At 38.0% G+C, this 9,793-nt stretch overlaps 1 pseudogene; it reads right to left on the reverse strand.

The window, feature by feature from the left end:
• Positions 1 to 8,161: 8,161 nt before the first annotated feature.
• On the reverse strand, positions 8,162 to 9,437 carry LOC138150275 (olfactory receptor 2G3-like; annotated as a pseudogene).
• Positions 9,438 to 9,793: the final 356 nt, after the last annotated feature.

Below are 9,793 nucleotides of genomic sequence, written 5' to 3' on the forward strand. Positions count from 1 at the left end.
CCTGTAAACATATATACACACATTCACATATGTACTCATATGCCCATATACACTCATATACAGACATATATATATATATATATATATGTGTGTGTGTGTGTCTTTGATACGTTCCTACGATTTCTTCTCCCTGTTTACATTCTCATGCTTCTCTTGCTTCTTGTATCTGAATGTCAAATTTTCTATCCAACTCTGGTTTTTTCATCAAGAATGCTTGAAAGTCTTCTATTCCACTGAATGACCATATTTTCTCCTGAAACATTATACTCAGTTTTGCTGGATAGGTGACTCTTGGTTTTAATCCCAGCTCCTTTGACCTCCTGAATATCATATTCCAAGCCTTTCGATTCCTCAGTGTAGAAGTTGCCAGATCCTGGGTTATCCTGATTGTGCTTCCACAATATTCAAATTGTTTCTTCCTGGCTGCTTGTAATATTTCTCCTTGATCTGGGAATTTTGAAACCTGGCTAAAATATTCCTAGGAGTTTACTTTTGGGGATCTTTTTCAGGAGTTGATTGGTAGATTCTTTTAACCTCTATTTTGCCCTCTGGTTCTAAAACATCAGGGCAGTTTACTTTGAGAACTTCCTGGAGGATGATTTCTAGGCTCTTACTTTGATCATGGCTTTCAGGTATTCCAATAATTTTTAAATTATCTCTCATGGATCTATTTTCCAGGTGAGTGTTTTTTCCAATGAGATTTTTTACATTGCCTTCTATTCTTTCATTTGTTTGGATCTGTTTAACAGCATCTTGATTTCTCATAAAGTCATTAGCTTCCATTTGCTCCAATCTAATTCTGAACAATGATTCTCCTTAGTGAGCTTTTAAGATTCTTTTTCCATCTGGCAAATTCGGCTTTTTAAGGCATTCTTCTCCTCATTGCCTTTTTGAGCCTCTTTTGTCATATGAGTCAGTCTGTTTTTTAAGGTGTTATTTTCCTCAGTCAGGGTGTTGACTCTCATTTCATAATTTTCTTGCATTGTTTTCATTTCTCTTCCCAATTTTTCCTCTACTTCTCTTATCTGCTTCTTAAGGTCCTCTATAGCCTGTAACCAGCTCTAATTTTCCCTTGAAGCTTTTGGTACAGGAGTTCTGACTTCACTGTCTTCCTCCTGTTCCATGATTTGCTCCCCAAAGTTTGTCCCCAAAATAGGATTCTAATGTTGGAATCTTCTGTCTGCTTTGTTTGCTTTGCCTGGTCATGTAGCCCTTCAGTCACTTGACCCCTAGGCTTTTTGCCACAGTAAGACTCTGCCACCAGACAGGGGAGCTTTCATCCCAAATGCTGGGGTTTTCTCAGCTGCCAGACATATTAGATGGGTGCCCTCTCTGAGGCCTCCACATGCTCTGGCAAGCTGGACACATACCCCAGGACCTCCACCCTAGACTGCAATCCAGATCCAAGCACGTTAAAGCAAAAGTGATTACCCCTTAGACTGGCTGCTTGGTCCCCCTACACTCTGCAGACCAGGAACTGAAGCTGCCATATGGTGCTGGCTGGCTGTGCCGGTGTCTCAGTGGCTTCTCGCCCCAGGGCAAAAGCCACACACTCCCACTTACTGGGTCCCAGAGTCCAGACTGCACTGACCTCTCACTTTGTCCTTTGCATCTATGTGTTCAAAAATGTGGAAATGGCCATAGCTGCTGCTGATCTGGAGTCCCTCTGGCCTGCGGCTGGTAAGGCATAGAGCTGGGCTCGGCTCCCAGAGCGCTATGCTGGCTGATTCCTACTGGCCTGCCAAGCTGTCCTCAGTGGTAGGTTAGTGTCTCTGTGTAATTTTGTGGGTTCTTCAGCTCCAAAGTTTGTTTAGAGTCCCCTTTTTACATGAATTGGGGATGGTAGAAGCCAGAGCATGAGGTCCTGCTTCTACTCTGCCATCTTAACTCTTCCCCCCTCGACAATTTTCTTTAATTATTTCTTTTATTATTGTATCAAGATTCCTTTTTTTATCATAACTTTCAATTGTTCCCATTATTTTTATATCTTTTCTTCTTCATCTATTCTCTAAATCTGTTTTTCTTTCTTACGAGATGTTTCACTTTCTCTTCTATTTTTCATTATTCATTTTTTGTTAAATCATGTCTTGATCTATTATAATTTCACCAGCTTCACTTTGCCCAATTCTAATTTCCAAGATGTCATTTTCTTCCTTAAGATCCTGGATCTCCTTTTCTAATTGATTGACTTTCCTTTCATACCCTTCTTGTTTTTCTTGGGTTATTCTTTTTTTTTTCTTTTTAAGTTTTTTCTTCCTCTGTTATTGGATTTTTAAAGTCTTTTTTTAAGATCTTCTATATATTTGGACAGGTGTCTATTATATGCTACTCTTTGGTGGTGTAGCAGACAGCAACCTAGCATAGCCAGGAGAGGTGCTAGCACAGGTTCTTAAATCTGCCTTTCTAAAGGAAAACAACTCTAAAAGGGTTAACAGTCTTAGTTTAATCAAATATATATCATTTACCTAGTTCAGGGGGGAAAGTCAGCACCCTGAATTTCAGAGAATACAAACAAGTTACAAGCAAACAAAAAAACACATACAGAGAAAATAACACAATTCAGCAGACCAACAGACAGGACTTCTAGCTGTCTGACCATTAGATATATACAGTTAGTCACCAGTGAAAGAAGCACTAACATCTGGGTCTTCAAATACAGTGGACTCAATAACTGCCCAGACTCTCATCCGACCAAAACACACAACTCTTCCCATAAGTGAGCCCCAAAACAAAATTTCACCTCAGAGGTAAATATAATCTTCTCCAGGGTCAGAAAATATCACAACCCTCATGACCCACTTGACTACAAAGTACCAAAAGTTGTGCCTCCTGAAAAACAAGCCTCCCACCACAGGCTCCATGTGACCACATTCACCCTATTAGGGGGTGAAGCTTATTCTCAAATCAGGAAATGTCCTCAAATTCACCTAAGCCTATTAAGGAGCAGGGAAGATTTTCAAATTACTATTACCATTACAGGGGGTTTCTTTACTTCAATATCCTCCTCTGAAGATGAACCTGGTCATCTCTATTCCCTTAGTAGCTTTCTATGGTTGGATTCTTTCTCCTTTGCCTGTGCAATTTTTTGTGAAAATAGTTTAATTATTGTAATCACATCTAGCCCTGGTGTGTGGGAAATAGTTACTCCTGCCACAGATCTTCAGTTCTTCCTTCTAATCAAAGCCAAACCTCCAACCTCCAGTAGGTGCCCATAGCCAGGGGCTTTCTGTCTCATTGCTTCTGCACTTACCAGGTATGTGCTGATTCCTTCTTGCCCCCACTACTCTTTGCAACACAGCTGTTTCTGGAATTACTTATCAGCAGAGGTTCCCTCTATCTTCCAGGCTCAAACACCCAACTCCCCTCATTATACTGGGGGTAAAATTTCAGGTGGATGGGGCCAATGAAGCCTCTAAAACCATATAACTCCAGGACTTGCTGCTTGTTTTGAAAACAGAACCTAGCTTAGAGGTGTTTACTCTTAACAGGGACCAAACTCCTCTCTGGATTTTTCTTTCAGTCTTCTCAAATTATCCCATGAGGAGAGAGGTTATGTCCCTATTTTTTTTATCTCCACCCATACATTGTTCACCCTAAGGTGCTATTTTAACTTTTTGGGGGGAGTAAATCTTGAGAGCTTGGAATTTTCTGATGTATTCTGCCATCTTCCCTGAATCCTCTAGCCAAATGGCCTATGACCATTTGGCCAATTTTTCTTTTTAAGGAGTTATTCTTGTCATTGATTTTTTTTTCCATTTTGTCAATTGTATTGTTAAAATAATTGGTCAACTTTTCTCCTACCTCTCTAATTATTTGACTTTTCAAATACTTCTTAAGCTCCACCTAAAACGTTTTGGGCTTAAAACCAAATCATATTCTCTTTAGAAGTTTCAGATGTGGGTATAGTGTCAATGCTATCCTCTTCTGAATTCTTATTTTGATCTTCTCTGTCTCCATAGTAACATTCTATAGTTTCTGCTTTTCCAATTGCTTTTTGCCCATTGTGATTACCTGTTTCCTAACTTTTTAAGTGGATCTCTGCTTCTGAGGAACAGGGGGCTCTCTCCCATGTGTCTTGTGCTGGGAACCAGGGGGCTTGTTACTGGCTTTATGTACTGTGACCTCTATTTCTGTCAGAAAGTATATAATACTTCAACTACACGTGGTGCTGAGCTGGAGTAGGCTGGTGTATGCTGAGATAAAAGCCAGGTGAAGTCTTTCTGAGTTTACCCTGAGTTACACTGAAGCTAATAGCATGAAGTGTGTGTGTGTGTGGGGGGGGGGGTCTGGGCCCTGGAGGTTTCCACCTCCCCTAGGCTTTGCTAAAACATAGGCAAGCTCAGTCACTGATGGATGTCTGTCTATGCTGGTGTCTGCTGATTCACTTGGCTAGGTGAAGGCACAGCTGGGGTCCTGGTGTTGCATTTGCCAGTTCCACTCCCCTGAGGTTAAGGATATCCTGCTGGTCCCCTGAGGTGGGGCTTGCTGAGACACTTCCTATCCTGCACTTGTCCCCTTCAGCCACAGGAAGAGGGAACTTTCTCATCAATCTCCCTAGCCTCCCAAAGTAAAAGACTATTCTACCCCTTCTGCTGGTTCCCCTATTCCAAGATTTTTCCTGGGGCAATATTATCAGGGTTTTTCAAGGTCAACATGGGAGGAATGAGATCACTTATGATTTACTCCACCATCTTGGCACCTGTAAGTCCAACTAGGTGAATTTCAAACATTTAATATGTGACCTGATAGCCCCAGGAGTACCACTGCTGCAGGCCCTGTGCTTATCTCTCACCCAACTCTGACAGATCCCTGCCCTGTGCTGAGAAGTTTGGATATCTGTACTATCATGGATGATTCAGTTTACCAGGGCCCACTCGCTCTCCACTATGGTTGGGTCTGTGCTGTTGCAGCCCACACTGTGATATGATATCTTAAAGTTTTGCTTTGTTTTTTTTTTTTCTCTTTAATATTATTTTTTGCTTCCAATTATATGTAAAGACAATTTTGGCATTCACTTTTAGGAGATTTTGAGTTGCAAATTTTTCTTCCTCCCTCCCTCCCCTCCCTTCTTCCTGAAATGGCAAGCAATTTGATATAGGTTATATATGTGCAATCAAGTAAAACATTTCCATATTTGTCACAATTGTGAAGGAAGAAACAGACCAAAAGGGGAAAAAAAACTAAACAAATACATAGTAAGTGGAAATAGTATGCTCTGATGTGCATTTAGAGTCTATCAGTTCTTTATTTACAAGTGAATAGCATTTTTCATCATGAATCCTTTTTAAAAATTGTCTTGTATTATTGTATTGCTGAGAAGAGCTAAGTCATTCATAGTTGATCATTACATAGTGTTGATGTTATTTTGTAAAATATTTTTCTTTTTCTGCTCATTTTACTTTGCATCAGTTCATACAAATCTGCATCCATAAATTTTGGTATGTTGTCATATTGTTTCCATTATCTTCAATTAAGTATTGATTATTTCTAATGATTTGTTTTGCCCACATGGGGGATATGAGCTCTGGCATCTACCTGTTTGCCTGGGGCTATGTTGAAGGACATGGGGAGTCCTGGGGCATGCCATCTGACTGTTCAACTAGGTTTCAAGGAGGGAGGTTCCTGGTCCTAGAGTCTTCCCATTTAATTAGGTACATAAGGACTCAGCCTCCTGCTGGTGTGCTGAGATTTGGGGATGGGTCCCCATGCTGGAGTTTGCCCACTTTCTATCTTGAGGCATGTTGGGTATCCTGGTAGTGGTGTTTGCCTGCTGTGTTGCACTGGAGCTCAGTGGCTTGCTCAGGTAGAGCTTGCTGCTGACTTGCCTGAATTCTTCCTGTCCTAGATTGCACTTCACTTTTACTGGAGTTAGGCTGATCTTTCCTGCTGACCTTCCAAATTTCTTGGAGTAGAAGAATGTTTCACCCCATCTTTTTCTCTGGTTCTACTGTTCTAAAATTCAGATGTTATCTTATGGTGGTTTGGAGATGAACATGAGACAATTAAGGCAATCTCAAGGTTACTCTGACATCTTAGCTCTAAGAAGTTTCAAAGTTGTTTAATTTGTATTTCTCTAAACAATAATGGTTTAGAGTACTTTTTTATATGAATATATATAGCTTGGATTTCTTCACCCAAAAACTGTTCATATCCCTTGACCATTTGTCAATTAAGGAATAACTCATAATCTGATAAATTTGACAAAGCTCATACTTGAGATATGAAACTTATCTGAGAAACTACAAAATTTTCCCCTAATTTTCTGTTTTCCTTCCAGTTTTGGGTATATTAGTTTTATTTGTATAAAACTTTTTTTAATTTAATGTAAAAAAACTAACCATTTTATATTTCACAGTATAATCCCTTGTTTATTCATAAATGCTTCTCCTATCTATTAGTCTGATAGATAATTTGTTCTGTCAAATTCTAATTTATTTATAATAGCTCCTTTTCTGTCAAGGTCATATCCATTTTGAGCTTATCAGGAACTACATGAATGTAATTATAAGACATTTTCTACAAATAAAGTTGTATTTAAATAATTGGAAGAATATTCATTATTCATGGGTGGGCAGGGCCAATATAATAAAAATGACAGTTCTACCCGAAATAGTCTACTTATTCAATGCCAACCCAATTAAATCATCAAAAATATGTGTTATTGGGCTAGAAAAAATAACAAAATTCATTTGGAAGAACAAATGGTCAAGAATATCAAAAGAATTAATAAAAACATATAAAGGAAGAAGGTCTAACAGTACCAGATGTTAAACTGTATTATAAGATGATAATTATCAAAACTATCTCATAGTGGCTAAGAAACAAAGGATTGATAGAACACAGTAGACATACAATATACAGTAGTAAATTATTATAGTGAACTTGTGTTTAACAAATGTAAAGATTTAACTTTTGGGGATAAGAATTCACTATAGGTAAAAAAATTATTGGGAAAACTGAAAAGTATTCAAGTAGAAACTAGATATAGACCAATATTTATGCCATTTAACAAGAAAAGGTCAAAATGGATACAATGATCTCTTACTTGCCAAATTTCATGGTGGTTTTTCAATTCTGATTCTTCTTGTTCTCTCTGTAGTTTTGACAACTGATCACTCTCTTTCCCTTGATATTCTCTTAAATTTCTCTCTTGAATAATATCTCTCTTGAATTTTGTGAAATTGCCATCTTCTTTTTTCTCCTCCTATCTGGTGGACTACTTTTTCAGTCTCCTTTAATAAATCTTTATCCAGGTCTTGCCTACTTTATGGGTTCTCCCCAAGTCTCTCTCCTGGGCCCTCTTCTCTTCTCACTCTGTGCCATGATGAACTTATCAGCATACATGGATTCAATCATCATTTCTTTGCTGATGACTCTATTGATCTATTTATTTGACCCTAACCTCAGGGATTATTGTAACCAAAGCCAAATGTCAAAGTGACAAGTCCTTTCAAGCATTAAGCTAAACCCCCAAAGTGAAACTCTGACCTCCTTTGTCTCTAGAGTCCCAGGAGTATTCAGGGAATACTCTGTACAAACATCCTTAGCATGTGTCCTATGCTTCTGTACACAGGTATTATCCCCATTTGATTAATTAGGAAACATAGTCAGAGACTAAGTAACTTACAAGCTATTATTTCTACTTAATTTTTACTTTTTCCTATAAATACACCATAGTAAAACCACTTGTATGTGAAGTCAGACTTAGGGAAAGAGAAAAGAGAAAAGTATATACAAAAATTGAATAGAATTTATTAAGCTGATAAACTATATTTTTCAGCACTGTAGAGACAAAAATCTCACTATGATACATTATGATATATAAAAGAGAATCTTCTTGTTTATAGAACTGTGGAAAGACAATATATTTTTCTTCCTTGGAAACATTAAATATGATCCTACATGGGGAGATATATGAGATGACATTTTGTGAGAAACTTAAATATTCTTTTTATTATGAATTTGATAAATATCAACAAACATTTCAAAATACAAAGAACAGAATGAGCATCATACATGAAAATTTAAACTATTTTGTACAGTTTATTTTTTGTAAATTTAATGTGATAGTAATAAAACTTTCCTATTTCTCTGTGGTGATATTTTTTAAGGTCCACTTCAGCTCTAAGATTTCCATGCTTCTCTGATACTTGATCACATGTTTCACTTAGCTTGGATATTTTCTTAGCAGTCTTTTCAATGTACCCTTCATATCTTTGTTCCTCATAGTATAAATGAGGGGATTGAGTATAGGAATCACCACAGTATATAAGAGAGTGATGAACTTGCCTTGCCTGTGAGCATAGGAGCTATTGGATTGAATGTAGACAGCTGAGATGGTGCCATAGAAGAGGGTGACAACCAAAATATGGGAGCCATAGGTTCTCAGAGCCTTTTGCCAAGCTTGGGCTGACATGATTTTCATCACTGCCTGGGCAATGAGTGCATAGGAGATCAAGATTAATCCAAGGGGGAGAAGAAGCAAGACTAAAGAGGCCATAAAAAGCTGAATTTCATTGGCATGAATGTCCACACAAGCCAAGTTTATCATGGCAGGTACCTCACACATGAAATGGTAGAGCCTCCTATGCCCACACAGAGGTAGATTAAGGGTGATAGTGCTCTGCATAAGTGTATTCCCCAATCCACTTAACCATGCCACCCCTACAAGCACCTGACATAGTCTTGGATGCATGACCATAGCATAGTGAAGTGGTCAGCAAATGGCAGCATAATCAAATGCCATGACAGCAAGAAGAACACATTCAGTGGAGCCCAGTGCTAAAGAGACATAGAGTTGGATAGCACAACCTATGGGAGTTATGGTCTTCATCGGTCCCCTTAGGTTCCACAGAATTTGGGGAACAATGCTTGTGATAAAGGAAAGATCAATGAGGGAGAGTTTAGTGAGGAAATAATACATTGGAGTATGGAGCTTGGGATCCAGGCAGGAAACCAAGATGATGGCTGTATTGCCTACTAGGGTAAGGATGTATGAAATCAAGACAACTACAAAAAGGATCTTCTACAACTGAGGCTGTTCAGAAAAACCAACCAGGATAAAGCCACATCCTTTGCTTTATTTTCTTTAATCATCCCCATCATGTTGAGGGTCAAGAGAAAACAAATAGAATGTGGCATCCACTGCTTGCAAAAATAAAATAACCTTGAGGGATAACTATTACAATATTTTACTTGAGAGAGATATGAAGAGCAGCCATGGGAGAAAATTCAGAGACTCCATAATCCTTCAAGAGAACAAATAGAAGGGAGAGATCTATCACAGGGAGTAGTAATGAATCAACTCTATCTTTTTCCTGCTCCCCCTAAGCTTTTTTCTCTTGTTTCTCAGTAAGCCCGTAGAACTTTAACATAAAAAGAGAGTAAACAAAACTATCAAAACCTTTGGATACCTCACTGGAAACATCTGAATTCATTAAGAGAAATAAAATTTATAATTGGTTATAATCACAGATCCGAAAGTGTTTATTGTCTTTTTCTAACATAAAATATCTCTTGATGTTTTCATCAAGATGTTTTAGAAATCTTTGTTTCATGATTGCAAAAATATCTATAACATAGGAGAAAAATTCTCCCAGTAAGAACATCAAAGTTAACCAATATTCCTTGATAGATATAACAGCAAAAGTAGTCATTTTGACAATCCTCTTTCTGATCATTAATATTTGGCAAGCCATAAAAAAGGAATAACTATTCTTGCCCAAAGAGATCCAACATAAAATCCAAAGTCTCTATAAATGATAAGCTTTTCCTCTTTCATATACAATTGTGC

The sequence above is a fragment of the Petaurus breviceps genome, unplaced genomic scaffold (assembly GCF_028583685.1).
Source record: "Petaurus breviceps papuanus isolate PSGF00001 unplaced genomic scaffold, PetGlider_PUasm1.0 90865, whole genome shotgun sequence".
NCBI classification, from domain to species: domain Eukaryota; kingdom Metazoa; phylum Chordata; class Mammalia; order Diprotodontia; family Petauridae; genus Petaurus; species Petaurus breviceps.